Below are 18,789 nucleotides of genomic sequence, written 5' to 3'. Positions count from 1 at the left end.
AGACGGAAACCAGAGCGTCATTATCCCAGGCCAGCTCCGAGGCAAGGGTACGGAACCGTATGGCATATTGGCCCACGGTGAGACTTCCCTGACGGAGGCGTAGCAGAGATGATGCGGATGAGGTCTTCCGTCCGGGTTCATCGAAGACTTTCTGGAAAGCCGTGAGAAAGGCAGGCAAGTCGGACACCAGGGGGTCTCCTCTCTCCCATAGAGGATTTAGCCAGGCCAGGGCCTCTCCGGTGAGATGGGACATGATGAAGGCAATTTTGGCCCGGTCGGAGTTAAACTGGTGAGACAGGAGTTCAAAGTGCAGGGTGCACTGATTTATGAAGCCCCGAGCCTGGGCGGAGTCGCCTCCGAAACGAGGAGGTGCAGAAAGCCGGGGTCCGGGGTAGGATACCATGTTATTAGTGGGCAGTGGAGCTGCCGGATTGCGAGTCATGGCACTGGCGGTGGTTGCAGGCAGAGCAGTCAGAGTGTCCAGGCGAGAATTGACATTCCGCAGGTGACCCAGGATGGAATCCTGTTGGGACCTCTGACGGGACAGTTCATGACACAGGTCCGAGAGCGAGGGAGCTTGGGTGCCACCGGGTTCCATGGCCCGAGCAAACTGTAACGGGTCTGGGAGGCGGAACCTCTGAGCTACTAATCAAGGGGGCGGTCCTTGTAAGGGAGCGGGTGGCGACCAGGGTAGACGGGCAGGCAGTCACAGCAGGTGACTGGGACAGTCTCTGAATGAACGGGCAGGAGGTCACGGCAAGTGACCGGGGCAGTCTCTGGATGAACGGGCAGGAGGTCACGGCAAGTGACCGGGGCAGTCTCTGGATGAACGGGCAGGAGGTCACGGCAAGTGACCGGGGCAGTCTCTGGGTAAAGGATTGGTACGACCTGTGGCGGCAGATGATAGACGTGAGCTCCCAGGTGAGCAGGCGAGAGTCTCTGGATAATCGGGTGGTCACAGCATGTGACGGCGGAGCCTCCAGGAAGACCAACAGACAGGTAGCAGATGAGCGCTCCCAGGTGAGCGGGCAGGAGTCTCTGGACAGGCGGGTGGTCACAGCACGTGACGGCAGAGCCTCCTGGTAGGCTAGCAGACAGGCAGCAGATGAGCGCTCCCAGGTGAGCGGGCAAGCTGGTCCTTAGACAGACTGACAGGAGTTGGAAGGCAGACCGTCGGACCTCAGGCAAGCAGGCAGGTAGAAGATGTGCGCTCCCAGGTGAGCGGGCAGGCTGGTCCTTAGACAGACTGACAGAAGTTGGAAGGCAGACCGTCGGACCTCAGGCTAGCAGGCAGGTAGCAGGATATCAGGCAGGAATTAGACAGCAGACTGGCAGGAATCTGGCAGGTATCTGGCAGGTAACTGGCAACGGGACCTGAGGGCTGAAGCAGAGTAGTGAACAGTGCTACAACATTGCTCGGGCACCTCCATTTTGGAGGAGGTGCCTTTTATATGGGAGGTCCTCCGGCAATTGGCCGGGGACTCCTTAGGACGGCGCGCGCGGTCCCTTTAAGAGAGGGGGAGCGCGCGCGCCCTAAGCACGCTGCCGGGGAAGGAGCGCGTGCCGGAAGCAGCGGGGAGAGAAGCGCTGGAGGACGCCGCGCCAGGAGCGGGGAGGTGAGAGGGACGGCGTCTCTGCCTAGAACGGGGCAGAGACGCCGATGCTACATATATATATATATATATATATATATATATATATATATATATATATATATATATATACATACAGTATTTATAGACACTGGGGTGTCTGGGACCAACAGGAGGAATTGATCCTCAGGGCCCACCCAACAGCTATATGCAAATACCTGATAGCTGATATCCCCGTTATAGTGGAGCGTCTGCTGTAAATCACAGGCGGCTCCTGCACATCTACTGTGCACATGCTATAACTAGGATGTACAATTACGGTAGTTTGCAGTAAAGGGGTTCTTTGGTTAAAACAAGTTATCACCAATCCAAGGGCTCCACAGGATAGGTGATAACTGACTGATCGTTTGGGTCCGAACATTGGAAACCGCACCGATCAGAAGAATGGGGAAGTTTTATCCCTGTCAGGATACTTATCCCCATTTTAAAATGCCGCGGCAGGTGGGACGTCTGACTGCAGCTCCCTTCATTCTCTTTGGGGTTTCTAGAAAAAAAGCAAGAACAGCCACTGAGGGAATGAATGGATCAGTGGACAAGTCGCACATGAACTCCAGTCTAATGGGGATAAAAGCTCCACATTCTACCAATCAGTGCGGGTCCCAGCAGTCAGACCCCCACTAATCAATAACTTATCACTTATCCTGTGGAGAGGTGATTACTTGTTTTCATCGGAGAACCCCTGTAAGTGCATCTTGTTCCAAGTATTTAATCACTAATGGAAATAAAGAATCTTCTCCTAATTAATATCAGAGAGAACAAATGACCGCCATACACAACACAATCCACTGTACCAACACAAATAGTACCACATACAAGGGAGAAAAACTGCCACACCATGACTGGACTACATATTACCACCACATAGTGACCGAATAATACTACATACAAGGGAGAAATACCACCACACCTTGACCAGACCAGATATTACCACCCCATAGTGACCGAATATTACTACATACAAGGGAGAAATACCACCATGCCATGACCAGACCAGATATTAACAGCAAATAACATCCAAATAATTACCTCCATAATTGCTCTTCCCCATCCCCATCATTGCTCCCCCCCACCTCCTCCATCATTGCTCCCCCCATCCCAATCATTGCTCTCCCCCACCTTCTCCAACATTGTCATATCTCCCCCACCTTCTCCATCATTGCCATATCTACCCCCACCACTTCCATCATCATTGCCATATCTCTCCCCACCACCTCCATCATTGCCATATCTCCCCCCACCTGCTCTGTCATCATTGACATATCTCCCCCACCTGCTCCGTCATCATTGCCATATCTCCTCCAACCTGCTGCGTCATCATTGCCATATCTCTCCCCACCTACTCCTTCATCATTGCCATTTCTCCCCCCACCTGCTCCATCATCATTGCCATATCTCCCCCACCTCCTCTATCACTAATGCCATGTCATATCTCCTCCTACCTCCTCCATCACCATGCCCTGTCATATCTCCCCCCACCTCCCCCATTGCCATGCCATATATCCCCCACCATGTCATATCTCCCCCCACCTCCCCCATTTCCATGCCATATCTTCCCCCACCATATCATATCTCCCCCCACCTCCTCAATCATCATTGCTCTCCCTCAAAAAAAAAAAACTTACCTCTCAGGGCGCTCCCCCACAGCACCGTCCTCTGCTTCCTGCCAGGCATCTTTCTCCCTGACACAGGCCCACGCTGCATGATGACGTCATCAAGCAGCGCAAGTCTGTGTGATGGAGGAAGCGCCGGGCAGAAAGCAGAGGACGGATCCCTGCAGCTACGCTGCCATTTTTCTCCTGTCGGCAGTGGAGCTGGAGGGATCGCTCCTTGCCCGCCGCACAGGATGAAGGCAATCTGCCCATGGGACCCCCGGAGCCTGGGAGTCCGAGAAGCAGGCCAGATTGCCCTCATCAGCCGCACTGCAAGGGCCCCCCTGACCCTCTGGACCCTTGCAGTGAGGAGCACCGGCGGCCATGTTAACCAGGGGCACCCGTGTGTCCTGCTCGGGGGCCCGCTGAGGACCCGGCCCGCCGGAAAATTCTCCGGTGTCCCGGTGCCCCAGTCCAACCCTGTATATAGACACACTTACACATTGGTGTGTACATACAGTACATGTGCATGTATGTGAGTATATACAGTATGTGTATATGTGTATAGTGGCGTTGCTTGAAGTTTATATGCCCCAATGAAAAATTTCCAACATGGCCCACAACCATTACAGATCTTTAATAGTACTGGTGTTCTCTTATGGGCCAAAAGGATATTTTGGCCCCATAGGCTGCAGGGCTAAGTGCGACTACCACTCATGTACCTACTATAGTTATGTCTCTATGTTTGTATCTGGACAATCAGACAGGCATTTACCATGTAGCCTATATTTATTCTGTCCTATTCTGTAGTAGATGTGTAGGTACTGTAACAATCTGGCAATTCACCTATATCTCTGCTCTGTACAACAGCTGCATTTGCTCCTTGGTCTGGAATACGTGAGCTGCGGGGACTTTTACAGCTACTTACTGATGAAGGGGCAGCTTGACATCCCCAGTGCAAGGTAAAGGTTTATTTTTATGTAATTATACACGAATAGAAATATACAGTATATATAAACAGCAGTTCTGTCATCCGTATTGTATTGATTGCTCTTTGATGGCAATATGGTTTAGACTAAAGCAATATATTAGTCATCAGAACCTGGACAGAATCCTGACCGGCCACTTTATTACACTATGGATAGGGCAGGATTTCTTGTATTTCTGTAGACATTCACTAATTTCTTGTCTCTCTGTCAGATTCTATGCCGCTGAACTCGTCTGTGGAATCCAACATCTCCACTCAAAGGGCGTCATCCACAGAGACCTCAAGCCCGAGAACATCTTGGTGGCTGAAATGGGCCATATTAAGATCACAGATTTCGGTCTCGCAATTGACAACATGCTAGGAGACCGAACAGCCACTGGATACGCTGGAACACAAGGCTACATGGCTCCTGAGGTGAGAAGAACAAGGATTTTCTCTTTATTTCATACTATAATTGTATGTCTGCCTGGATCACACACATAATCCAACAAATGTCCATTACAGTAAATGGGACATTCTGACATTGACATCTGGCATGCCATACACATTAGATAGGCAGCTTGGCTCAGCTGAGTGTACATGCGTTCTGAATGGGAGAGGGGAGTATGACCATGCCAGACACAATGGATTGGGCACTGAAATTCAGCATCCAGTGTTTGAGCTGAATTGGGATGTCTCCATACACATTAGATGATCTCTCCGGAATCTGTGAGTCCAGCCACAATACATGATCATGCTATATGTTTTGCCAGCATTAGAGACCCAAAGAGTTACAAGTCAGCCAACAAAGGTTCTGGAGCTCAGAAGAGCAGCGTGGCTCCTTTCAGTCATTAGTGTAGTAATCATAATATTCAAGTGATGCCACAACCAGAGGAATCATCCACTCTCACTATATTACATAGTCTTACAATTATTATAGTGAGAACTTTGTTACACTGAAGATATGGAACTTTTTGACCAACTCTTTATCTATTTTCTTCTTCTTTATGTAGATTTTGGCTGGGAAGGAGTATAATGCCGGAGTAGACTGGTATTCTTTTGGTGTCATCTTAAAAGAAATGGTTACCGATGAGTGCGCCTACCATCAGACACTCAACGATAAATCCTCCGGCATCAGGAACATCATTAAACAGGTCAGTTATCTTAACAGTCATTAGTACTATGATGTATACAATGTTATAGTTGTAGAGATGAGCAAACCTTTTGAAATTCAAATTAACCAGCTTGTTCCAAATTTTTCCCAAAAATGTTAAAATCGCAAGTACTCAACATAAATGGGTAAACTTGTGGTAACCGTTCTTTACTGCTGTGCTGTCACACACTATCTGTGCAGTCTTTTACTGTTTTATGTCTTTCTCTCTCAATCTCTACTGCTAAGCTGTGATGTGCTCTCCCTATCCAGATTCTCCACAAAATGACTCCTACATTCATTGCTTTGGCTTTCATACAGGCTATGATAGTCCCTCCTGATTTTGCTATAACATGTGATGTGACACCTTAAAGCATTATGGTGAAGCCTGGACGGCTTACATCAGAGGTCCTATAAGTCTTCTCTGGCTGATATAATTTTTAGTAATACTGTATGAAAATTGGCTGCAATTGTTTTAGGTGATTCCCAAGAAGCAAATCACAAATTGTTGAAATTCACCGGATTCAGCAGATTCACAAAAATTCAACCCAAATTCAGTTTGCATCAAGTCGATTTGCTCATCTCTGCATAGTAGTCATCATTTTCTCTCCAGATTACATTCATGGATTTTGGTTTTATCTTTATTAGCTCCTTCAGAAAGATCCTGCCAGTCGCTTAGGAGCCAACGGTAACATCAGAAAGCACAGGTTTTTTCAGCGTATCGACTGGGTCTCTGTGGAAGCCCTGAAACTGTCTCCACCATACGTCCCTGTAGTAAGTATATGAGCAGATATGCTTTCTTAGTATTAAAATCTTTGTGTCTATTCTTTTACTAGTTTTCAATCAACACAACTTGTTTTAATGGAGACTCGGATATAAAGTCATAATTTTAATGTTATAATTCCTTTTTTCCTTTATAGCCATCTGAGCCTCCCCGTCGTCATAAACCATTTCATCTGGAGAAACTAGAAGCAGCAGAGGCCACAGCACTTATATCAACAAACGACCAGGCATTGTTTGAGGGATTTTCATTTGTCAACTTGGAAACCCTTGACCAGACCCCAGATCCATAGTCATCAGAGCGAGCGGACCACCTGAGCCTCCGGAAGACTGAAAATCAGAAGACTGGACATCACTGGAACACTGCAAGAATGAAGGTGACCATGGAGACGTCGAGGGACCCCGAATGAAGACACAGAGAATGACGGAGCCAGCAGATCCACCTATGGGCTGGCGGTAAGAATAAGCGCCATAATATCTGCGCTTTATTCCAATCATAGGCATGTGCCAAACATTTTTCACTGACCGGTAATAGGATTTCCTCCTGCTCATTTTAGCTCCAATTTTTGGTGCTGTCTTGGGCAATGATGAAATACTGAGGTGCGTGATGGCCGGCTATTAAGGGGTGGCAGGAGGCCGGATTTTTTTTTTTAACAACATCTTGCACTTGCCTATGATAAATTTACCATTACCGGCAGTTGGATTTCCTCATACTTATGACGGTGTTGTCATAGGAGTGGGGAAAAAGGTGAGAGATGGCCAGCTATTAAGGGGTGGCAGGAGGCCGGATTTTTTTTTTTTTTTTTTTAAATAGGTAAAATTTGGCCTATGGAGAACACAAGAGCTTACAGCTAGTGGACTTGCACATGCTCCAGATGTAAGTGTAAAATGAGAGCTGCAGTCTTAAAAAGTACATTTTGTTAAGACCCTCAGGGTGGCAGAAACGCACAGATCCACCTATGAGCTGGGGGTAAGAATAGGCGCCATAATATGTAAACACAGATCGCCAAATGGAGGACTACTTCATCAAAGTCCCGTGAAGACACCCATGCCAATGTCATTCCAGTCCATGCCAGGGGTACCCATTCCAGAAGCCATTGAGCCTTCTCATGGAACATCTATATAGTTAAACAAAACAAAAAAAACTGCAAAGCTTTTTAATATAAGAAAAGTGAAAGAGTTTTTAGTTGTATCTGTAAATAACAACATAATGAAGTGGGTTAAATGTGTAATTTGAATATTTCCATTTTTTAAGGCACCTAAACAGGAAAGGGTTTTTTACAGTCAGAGCAGTGGGACTGTGGAATGCCGACCACAAGAGGTAGTAATGGCAGACACTATAACAGCTTTCAAAAAAGGGGCTGGACGATTTCCTCGATACACATAACATTGAGGGTTACAGTTAAATTAGACAAAATGTTACAACTATAGTAGTACATGTAGTACGGTAATAGTACGTTAATTACATAATTAGTATCATAATTAGGTTTAATCCAGGGTTCCAGGACTGATCGCCTTTTCTCGGGGTCGAGAAGGAATTTTTCCCCTGTGACACAAATTGGCTGAAGGTGTCCTGGGGTTTTTGCCTTCTTCTGGATCAACAATGTAGGCATAGGGTAGTATTAGTAGTGACAGGAAAGTTAGGATAATACTGTAATAAGATAACAGGATGTTAATAATAGTAATAATATCAAATAGTCACATTTATAAAAATAAAAACAAATTAAATAATAACTGCAGTAGTACAATAAGTAGTGTAATATTAAATATATAACTAGTAGTAACATAATTAGGTTTGTTCCAGGGTTCTAGGACTGATTGCCTTTTCTCGGGGTCAAGAAGGAATTTTTCCCTGTGATGCAAATTGGCTGAATGTGTCCTGGGGTTTTTGCCTTCTTCTGGATCAACAGATTTAGGCATAGGGATTCTAGTAATACCATTATTAGAATCACAAGAGTAATACAAAATATAAAATTAATTAAAAAAATTAAATTATAAACGGGTACATTCTTAATTGTTATAGTGCAGCAATAATAAAAATGGTAATAATATTAATAATACATTTGTGAGGCCTAGTGCCAGTTATTTAGTAAGTTAGTGTAGCGCTAGTGTAGGGAGTACAATTCTGGGAGAAAGATTGAACTTGATGGAGCTAGGTCTTTATTCAACCTACAGTTAGGTCCATATATATTTGGACAGAGACAACATTTTTCTAATTTTGGTTCTAGACATTACCACAATGAATTTTAAACAAAACAATTCAGATGCATTTGAAGTTCAGACTTTCAGCTTTCATTTGAGGGTATCCACATTAAAATTGGATGAAGGGTTTAGAAGTTTCAGCTCCTTAACATGTGCCACCCTGTTTTTAAAGCGACCAAAAGTAATTGGACAGATTAAATAATTGTAAATAAAATGTTCATTTCTAGTACTTGGTTGAAGACCCTTTGTTGTCAATGACTGCCTGAAGTCTTGAACTCATGGACATCACCAAACGCTGTGTTTCCTCCTTTTTGATGCTCTGCCAGGCCTTCACTGCGGTGGTTTTCAGTTGCTGTTTGTTTGTGGGCCTTTCTGTCTGAAGTTTAGTCTTTAACAAGTGAAATGCATGCTCAATTGGGTTGAGATCAGGAGACTGACTTGGCCATTAAATAATATTCCACTTCTTTGCTTTAAGAAACTCCAGGGTTGCTTTGGCTTTATGTTTTGGCTTATTGTCCATCTGTAGTATGAAACGACGACCAATCAGTTTGGCTGCATTTGGCTGGATCTGAGCACACAGTATGGCTCTGAATACATCAGAATTCATTCGGTTGCTTCTGTCCTGTGTCATATCATCAATAAACACTAGTGACCCAGTGCCACTGGCAGCCATGCATGCCCAAGCCATCACACTGCCTCCGCCGTGTTTTACAGATGATGTGCTATGCTTTGGATCATGAGCTGTACCACGCCTTCGCCATACTTTTCTCTTTCCATCATTCTGGTAGAGGTTGATCTTGGTTTCATCTGTCCAAAGAATGTTCTTCCAGAACTGTGCTGTCTTTTTTAGATGTTTTTTAGCAAAGTCCAGTCTAGCCTTTTTATTCTTGATGCTTATGAGTGGCTTGCACCGTGCAGTGAACCCTCTGTATTTACTTTCATGCAGTCTTCTCTTTATGGTAGATTTGGATATTGATACGCCTACCTCCTGGAGAGTGTTGTTCACTTGGTTGGCTGTTGTGAATAGTGTTGAGCCACCCCCGTAGTGTTCGGGTTCGGTTCGTCGAACACCGGGATGTTCGAAGAACTGTTCGTCGAACTGTTCGTCGAACACCTTAGAACACCGTCGAACACCGTTAAAACCAATGGCAGGCAAACAAAAACACATAGAAACACATAGAAAACACCTGCAAAGGTGTCCAAAAGCTGACAAACTGCTCAGAAGACACTCTCTTTAAAAAAGCCGGCCGGCAAATTCAGCAGCGGCATACACCGGTACCCGACAATTTAGACAAGAAGGAATAGAGCATCACACATAGATTAGATAGATAGAAACATGTCAGTCACATATATATGAAGTACAGTGACAGTGTTGGTTACTGCACTTGTCATTTAGTGTAAAGGATTTATTAAAAAAAATATTAGTGTTTTCATGCACCGTCTCTTTAAAAAAGCCGGCCGGCAATTCAGCAGCGGTACCCGACAATTTAGAACAGAAAGAATAGAGCTTCACACATAGATTAGATAGATAGAAACATGTCAGTCACATATATAATAAGTACAGTGACAGTGTTGCTTTCTGTACTTGTCATTTAGTGTAAAGGATTTATTTAAAAAAATAATAGTGTTTTCATGCACTGTCTCTTTAAAAAAGCCGGCCGGCAATTCAGCAGCGGTACCCGACAATTTAGAACAGAAAGATAGAGAATCACACATAGATTAGATACATAGAAACATGTCAGTCACATTTATAATAAGTACAGTGACAGTGTTGGTTACTGTACTTGTCATTTAGTGTTAAAATAAAGGATTTATTAAAATAAAAATTGGCGTGGGATCCCCCATAATTTTAGGCTCTAGCGGAGGTTAAGCAGACGGCTGGGGCAGATGTTTGAAGCCTCGGAAGGGGGTAATACCCACGGAGCTTACCAGGCTACTAATATCAGCCCCCAGCTGAATACTTAGCCTTTACTAGCTATTAAAATGGGGGACCCCCCCAAAAAAATGACGTGGGGTCCCCCCTATTTTAATAGCTAGCAAAGGCTAGGCAGACAGCTGGGGGCTGATATTAATAGCTCAGGAAGGGTGCCATGAATATTGGCCCCCTCCCAGGCTAGAAACACCAGCCGTCAGCCACCCCAGAAATGGCGCATCCATAGGATGCGCCAATTCTGGCACTTAGCCTCGCTCTTCCCACTGCCCTGTAGCGGTGGCAGTGGGGTAATAGGGCTGGGGTTGATGTCAGCTTATAATGCCAGCTGACATCAAGCCCAGGTTAGTAATGGAGAGGCGTCTATAAGACACCCCCATTACTAACCCCATAGTCAAAGTTAAAAAAAACACAAACACCCAGAATAAAGTCCTTTAATTGAAATAAACACACAATTCTTTATTGTTCTAAATTAAACCATACTTACCGTCACGCCCATTCCAGCTGAAGCCAACGATCTCCTGTAATAAAAGAAAAATAATAAAGCAACATCATCCTTACCTTTCCATGGTTCCCACGACAGCTCCAGCTCTGCTACATCGAGATGACAGGCTGGACCACAGCAGAACGCTGCCATCCAGCCTGTCATCCCGCAGACACTGAGAAGCGCAGGCATGCTTGCGCTCCTCAGTGTCTCGCTGTGACGGCATCCAGATGAGCCAACAATGAACTCGGCTCACCTCATGCACGTCACTGACAGCGTGGGAGAATTCTCCTGCACTCAGCACTTCAGCGTGAGAATTTTCCCACGCTGTCAGTGACGTGCATGAGGTGAGCCGAGTTCATTGGACATGACCTCGGCTCATCTGGATGTCGTCACAGCGAGACAGTGAGGAGCGCAAGCATGCCTGCGCTTCTCAGTGTCCGCGGGATGACAGGCTGGATGGCAGCTTTCTGCTGCGGTCCAGCCAGTCATCTCGATGTAGCAGAGCTGAAGCTGTCGTGGGAACCATGGAAAGGTAAGGATGAGGTTGGTTTATTATTTTTCTTTTATTGCAGGAGATCGTTGGCTTCAGCTGGAATGGGTGTGATGGTAAGTATGGTTTAATTTAGAACAATAAAGAATTGTGCGTTTATTTCAATTAAAGGACTTTATTCTGGGTGTTGTGTTTTTTTTAAATACTTTACTAGAAATTCATGGCGGTCATGTCTAATACTGGCGTGACCCCATGAATTTTGGGCTTGGGGCCAGCTGATAATACCAAGCTGGCCCTAACCCCTTTATTACCCAGTGAGCCACCGCACCAGGGCCCTGGATGAGTTGGGTACAGCGCCAGAAGATGGCGCTTCTATGAACGCGCCATTTTCCGGGGTGGCTGCGGACTGCAATTTGCAGCGGGGGGGGGGGCCCAGAAAGCTTGGGCCTCCCTGCGCTGCAGATTCCAGCCCCCAGCTGCCTAGTTGTACCTGGCTGGACACAAAAATAGGGCGAAGCCCCACGTATTTTTTTTTTAATTATTTCATGAAATTCATGAAATAATTAAGAAAAAAAGGCCTTCCCTATATTGTTGTGTCCGGCCAGGTACAAATAGTCAGCTGGTGGTTGGGGGCAGCCCGTTCCTGCCTGCTGTACCTGGCTGGACACAAATATAGTGCGAAGCCCCACGTATTTTTTTTTTAATTATTTCATGAAATTCATGAAATAATTAAGAAAAAAAGGCCTTCCCTATATTGTTGTGTCCGGCCAGGTACAAATAGTCAGCTGGTGGTTGAGGGCAGCCCGTTCCTGCCTGCTGTACCTGGTTGGACACAAATATAGTGCGAAGCCCCACTTCAATTTTTTTAAATTATTTCAGGAAATTCATGAAATAATTAAAAAAAAATTGACGTGGGGCTTCGCACTATATTTGTGTCCAGTCAGGTGCAGCAGGCAGGAACGGGATGCCCCCAACCACCAGCTGCCTATTTGTACCTGGCCGGACACAACAATATAGGGAAGCCCTTTTTTTCTTAATTATTTCATGAAATAATTTAAAGAAAATTGACGTGGGGCTTCGCCCTGTTTTTGTGTCCAGCCAGGTACAACTAGGCAGCTGGGGGCTGGAATCCGCAGCGCAGGGAGGCCCAAGCTTTCTGGGCCACCCCCGCTGCAAATTGCAGTCCGCAGCCACCCCGGAAAATGGCGCGTTCATAGAAGCGCCATCTTCTGGCGCTGTACCCAACTCATCCAGGGCCCTGATGCGGTGGCTCACTGGGTAATGAAGGGGTTAGGGCCAGCTTGGCATTATCAGCTGGCCCTAAGCCCGAAATTCATGGGGTCACGCCAATATTAGACATGACCACCATGAATTTCTAGTAAAGTATTTAAAAAAAACACAACACCCAGAAAAAAGTCCTTTAATTGAAATAAACACACAATTCTTTATTGTTCTAAATTAAACCATACTTACCATCACGCCCATTCCAGCTGAAGCCAACGATCTCCTGAAATAAAAGAAAAATAATAAAGCAACATCATCCTTACCTTTCCATGGTTCCCATGACAGCTTCAGCTCTGCTACATCGAGATGACAGGCTGGACCGCAGCAGAACGCTGCCATCCAGCCTGTCATCCCGCTGACACTGAGAAGCGCAGGCTTGCTTGCGCTCCACAGTGTCTCTCTGTGAGGGCATCCAGATGAGCCGAGTTCATGTCCATTGAACTCGGCTCACCTCATGCACGTCACTGACAGCGTGGGAAAATTCTCCTGCACTCAGCGCTTCAGCGTGGGAGAATTCTCACACTGAAGCGCTGAGTGCAGGAGAATTCTCCCACGCTGTCAGTGACGTGCAGGAGGTGAGCTGAGTTCATTGGACATGAGCTCACCTTATGCACGTCACTGACAGCGTAGGAAAATTCTCCTGCACTCAGCGCTTCAGCGTGGGAGAATTCTCACGCTGAAGCGCTGAGTGCAGGAGAATTCTCCCACGCTGTCAGTGACGTGCAGGAGGTGAGCTGAGTTCATTGGACATGAGCTCACCTTATGCACGTCACTGACAGCGTGGGAGAATTCTCCTGCACTCACCGCTTCAGCGTGAGAATTTTCCCACGCTGTCAGTGACGTGCATGAGGTGAGCCGAGTTCATTGGACATGAACTCGGCTCATCTGGATGTCGTCACAGAGAGACGCTGAGCAGCGCAAGCAAGCCTGCGCTTCTCAGTGTCTGCGGGATGACAGGCTGGATGGCAGCGTTCTGCTGCGGTCCAGCCTGTCATCTCGATGTAGCAGAGCTGAAGCTGTCCTGGGAACCATGGAAAGGTAAGGATGAGGTTGCTTTATTATTTTTCTTTTATTGCAGGAGATCGTTGGCTTCAGCTGGAATGGGCGTGACGGTAAGTATGGTTTAATTTAGAACAATAAAGGATTGTGTCTTTATTTCAATTAAAGGACTTTATTCTGGGTGTTTGTGTTTTTTTTAACTTTGACTATGGGGTTAGTAATGGGGGTGTCTTATAGACGCCTCTCCATTACTAACCTGGGCTTGATGTCAGCTGGCATTATAAGCTGACATCAACCCCAACCCTATTACCCCCTGCCACCGCACCAGGGCAGCGTGGAAGAGCGAGGCTAAGTGCCAGAATTGGCGCATCCTATGAATGCGCCATTTCTGGGGCGGCTGACGGCTGGTGTTTCTAGCCTGGGAGGGGGCCAATATTCATGGCTCCCTTCCTGGGCTATTAATATCAGCCCCCAGCTGTCTGCCTAGCCTTTGCTAGCTATTAAATTAGGGGGGACCCCACGTCATTTTTTTGGGGGGGTCCCCCATTTTAATAGCTAGTAAAGGCTATGTATTCAGCTGGGGGCTGATATTAGTAGCCTGGGAAGCTCCGTGGGTATTACCCCCTTCCCAGGCTTCAAACATCTGCCCCAGCCGTCTGCTTAACCTCCGCTAGAGCCTAAAATTAAGGGGAACCCCACGCCAATTTTTTTAATAATAAATCCTTTATTTTAATACTAAATGACAAGTACAGTAACCAACACTATCACTGTACTTCATATATATGTGACTGACATGTTTCTATCTATCTAATCTATGTGTGAAGCTCTATTCTGTCTGTTATAAATTGTCGGGTACCGCTGCTGAATTGCCGGCCGGCTTTCTTAAAGAGACGGTGCATGAAAACACTATTATTTTTTTTAATAAATCCTTTACACTAAATGACAAGTACAGTAAGCAACATTGTCACTGTATTTCATATATATGTGACTGACATGTTTCTATCTATCTAATCTATGTGTGATTCTTTATTCTTTCTATTCTAAATTGTCGGGTACTGAATTGCCGGCCGGCTTTTTTAAAGAGACGGTGCATGAAAACACTATTATTTTTTTAAATAAATCCTTTACACTAAATGACAAGTACAGTAACCAACACTGTCACTGTACTTCATATATATGTGACTGACATGTTTCTATCTATCTAATCTATGTGTGAAGCTCTATTCCTTCTGTTATAAATTGTCGGGTACCGGTGCTGAATTGCCGGCCGGCTTTTTTAAAGAGACGGTGCATGAAAACACTATTATTTTTTTTAATAAATCCTTTACACTAAATGACAAGTACAGTAAGCAACACTGTCACTGTACTTCATATATATGTGACTGACATGTTTCTATCTATCTAATCTATGTGTGAAGCTCTATTCTGTCTGTTATAAATTGTCGGGTACCCTGCTGAATTGCCGGCCGGCTTTTTTAAAGAGACAGTGCATGAAAACACTATTATTTTTTTTGATAAATCCTTTACGCTAAATGACAAGTACAGTAAGCAACACTGTCACTGTACTTCGTATATATGTGGCTGACATGTTTATATCTATCTAATCTATGTGTGAAGCTCTATTCTTTCGGTTCTAAATTGCCGGGTACCGGTGTATACCGCTGATGAATTGCCGGCTTTTCATGTTTCACTGTGAGCACTGTTCCCATCGATTTGGGCAATCACTGTAATGCCACAACCACCATGGCTGTGGCATTACAGTGAGTGGCAGACAATCCCTGCATGATTGGTGCTCTAAATAGCGCCAGACATGCAGGACACGCTTTTGGTGCACGAACAGTTATCGAACATAACCTCGAACAGCCGAATTTTTTGCAAATCGTTCGGGTTCGTCGAACAACTCGAACACCGCCCAAAACAGCTCGAATTTGAGATTGGCGAACAGTTCTAGTCGAACACCGCTCATCTCTAGTTGTGAAGGGGTTTCTCTTCACCATGGAGATTATTCTGCGATCATCCACCACTGTTGTCTTCCGTGGGTGCCCAGGTCTTTTTGCATTGATGAGTTCACCAGTGCTTTCTTTCTTTCTCAGGATGTACCTAACTGTAGATTTTGCCACTCCTAATATTGTAGCAATTTCTCGGATGGGTTTTTTCTGTTTTGCAGCTTAAGGATGGCTTGTTTCACCTGCATGGAGAGCTCCTTTGACCACATGTTTATGACTCGCCCCCTGGGCCGTGGGGCACCCGGAACCGGGCTTCTATGCGATGCTGGTGGTAGTAGTGGCAACCCGATCCCGTGGCTCAGGGTGGTCAGACCAAATTGTGGCAGTCTATTTATCAGTGTTTTGAATGTCCGACTACGCCACCCGTGGATTGCGGTCAGAGATAACCGCTGCTGCGAGGCAGACCACTGAGGCTGGTGTTGGTGTGCAGCATAGGGGTAGGACAACTCCTCACAGGAAGAGTGTAGCCTCAGGGCAGTGTAGGTGAATGCTGGGGGTGATAGTGCAGGCCGCAATAGTAAAAGTTCAGAGTCCGCTTCAAACAGTCCAGGGTCTTTATTGCAGATGTTATTACTGACCCAACAGGAGTACCGGTTAGGAATGGGCCTGGGTATCTGAGAGCATTCGGGCGAGCCCCACTGGTCAGGGTGAGTGTGTAGGCCTACCATTCTCTCTCTATGCTCTTGCTGACTATCCCCCTTTTCGTGGTGTAATAGCCCACGTCCCTGAGCTGGCCGTGTACTTTGCCTGTATGGCTTGCGACTCGGGTCTTGGGTACCTTTTTGCTTCTCCTTGCTGTACTGGTCCCTCTGTGTGGCGGAGCCTCCAGGCTTCTTAGGCCAAGGGACCTGAAATCCCTCGCAGGTTGGTTCTCTGCTGCTGGGCTTGCAACCCTGACAGCCTCGGACCCCAATGTCCGGTTGTGTACTTCTCTCAGCCAGGACCGGCTCTCGTCGCCTCTGTCCCTGGCTCGCAGTCTCTCCTCTGCCTCACGGACTCCTCAGCTGCTGCTGACCTGTCCCTCTTCTCTGAGAACCCTTCTACACACTTCTGAAGTGGGTTCTGGTCTCTCTAACCCTGCCCCAGTTCCAGCTTTTATAGGGGCAGCCTGCTCCCCCTACTGGCCTGGGACAGGAGGTGCTGCATGCTAATGGTCCCTGACCAGGGAACATCCCTCCTGCTCTCAGACACAGCCTTTAATATTTGAGGCATCCAGGCCTGGGGTGACACATTTACTTCACAGCAAAACCTTCCAAATGCAAGCACCACACCTCAAATCAACTCCAGGGCTTTTATCTGCTAAATTGAGAATGACATAACAAAAAGACTGCCCACACCGGTCCATGAAATAGCCTTGGAGTCAATTGTCCAATTACTTTTGGTCCCTTTAAAAACAGGGTGGCACATGTTAAGGAGCTGAAACTCCTAAACCCTTCATCCAATTTTAATGTGGATACCCTCAAATGAAAGCTGAAAGTCTGAACTTCAACTGCATCTGAATTGTTTTGTTTAAAATTCATTGTGGTAATGTCTAGAACCAAAATTAGAAAAATGTTGTCTCTGTCCAAATATATATGGACCTAACTGTACGTTACAATGTTACTAATATCTGCGCTTCATTCCAATCATAGGCATGTGCCAAATATTTTTCACTGACCGGTAATAGGATTTCCTCCTGCTCATTTTAGCTCCAATTTTTGGTGCTGTCTTGGGCAATGATGAAATACTGAGGTGTGTGATGGCCGGCTATTAAGGGGTGGAGGAGGTTGGATTTTTTGTTTTAACAACATCTTGCACTTAACTATGATAAATTTACCATTACCGGTAGTTGGATTTCCTCATACTTATGACAGTGTTGTTATAGGAGTGGGGAAAAAGGTGAGAGATGGCCGGCTATTAAGGGGTGGCAGAAGGCCGGATTTTTTTTTTTTTAAATAGGTAAAATTTGGCCTATGGAGAACACAAGCGCTTACAGCTAGTGGACTTGCACATCCTCCAGATGTAAGTGTAAAATGAGAGCTGCAGTCTTAAAAAGTATATTTTGTTAACACCCTGACCATGGCAGAGCCGGCAGATCCACCTATGAGCTGGGGGTAAGAATAGGCGCCATAATATGTAAACACAGATCGCCAAATGGAGGACTATTTCATCAAAGTCCCATGAAGACACCCATGCCAATGTCATTCCAGTCCATGCCAGGGGTACCCATTCCAGAAGCCATTGAGCCTTCTCATGGAACATCTATATAGTTAAACAAAACAAAAAAAACTGCAAAGCTTTTAAGGCAACTAAAACCTCTAACATTTTTCTTATATCTGTAAATAACAACAGAATGAAGTGGGTTAAAAGTGTAATTTGAATATTCCCATTTTTTAAGGAACCTAAACAGGAAAGGGTTCTTTACAGTCAGAGCAGTCAGACTGTGGAATTCCCTACCACAAGAGGTAGTAATGGCAGACACTATAACAGCTTTCAAAAAAGGGGCTGGACGATTTCCTCGATACACATAACATTGAGGGTTACAGTTAAATTAGACAAAATGTTACAACTATAGAAGTACATTTAATACCATAATAGTAATTACATAATTAGTATCATAATTAGGTTTGATCCAGGGTTCCAGGACTGATCGCCTTTTTTTCGGGGTCAAGAAGGAATTTTTCCCCTGTGACACAAATTGGCTGGAGGTGTCCTGGGGTTTTTGCCTTCTTCTGGATCAACAATGTAGGCATAGGGTAGTATTAGAAGTGACAGGAAAGTTAGGATAATACAGTAATAAGATAACAGGATGTTAATAATAGTAACTATATCAAATAGTCACATTTCTAAAAATAAAAACAAATTAAATAATAACTGCAGTAGTACAATAAGTAGTGTAATATTAAATATATAACTAGTAATAACATAATTAGGTTTGATCCAGGGTTCTAGGACTGATCGCCTTTTCTCAGGGTCAATCATAGGCATGTGCCAAATATTTTTCACTGACCGGTAATAGGATTTCCTCCTGCTCGTTTTAGTTCCAATTTTTGGTGCTGTCTTGGGCAATGATGAAATACCGAGGTGCGTGATGGCCGGCTATTAAGGGGTGGAGGAGGCCGGATTTTTTTTTTTTAACAACATCTTGCACTTGCCTATGATAAATTTACCATTACCGGCAGTTGAATTTCCTCATACTTATGACGGTGTTGTCATAGGAGTGGGGAAAAAGGTGAGAGATGGCCGGCTATTAAGGGGTGGCAGGAGGCCGGAT

The sequence above is a fragment of the Phyllobates terribilis genome, unplaced genomic scaffold (assembly GCF_046119375.1).
Source record: "Phyllobates terribilis strain yellow unplaced genomic scaffold, ASM4611937v1 Scaffold_100__1_contigs__length_5926523, whole genome shotgun sequence".
Lineage (NCBI taxonomy): Eukaryota > Metazoa > Chordata > Amphibia > Anura > Dendrobatidae > Phyllobates > Phyllobates terribilis.
Note: the sequence above shows the minus strand (reverse complement) of the source record.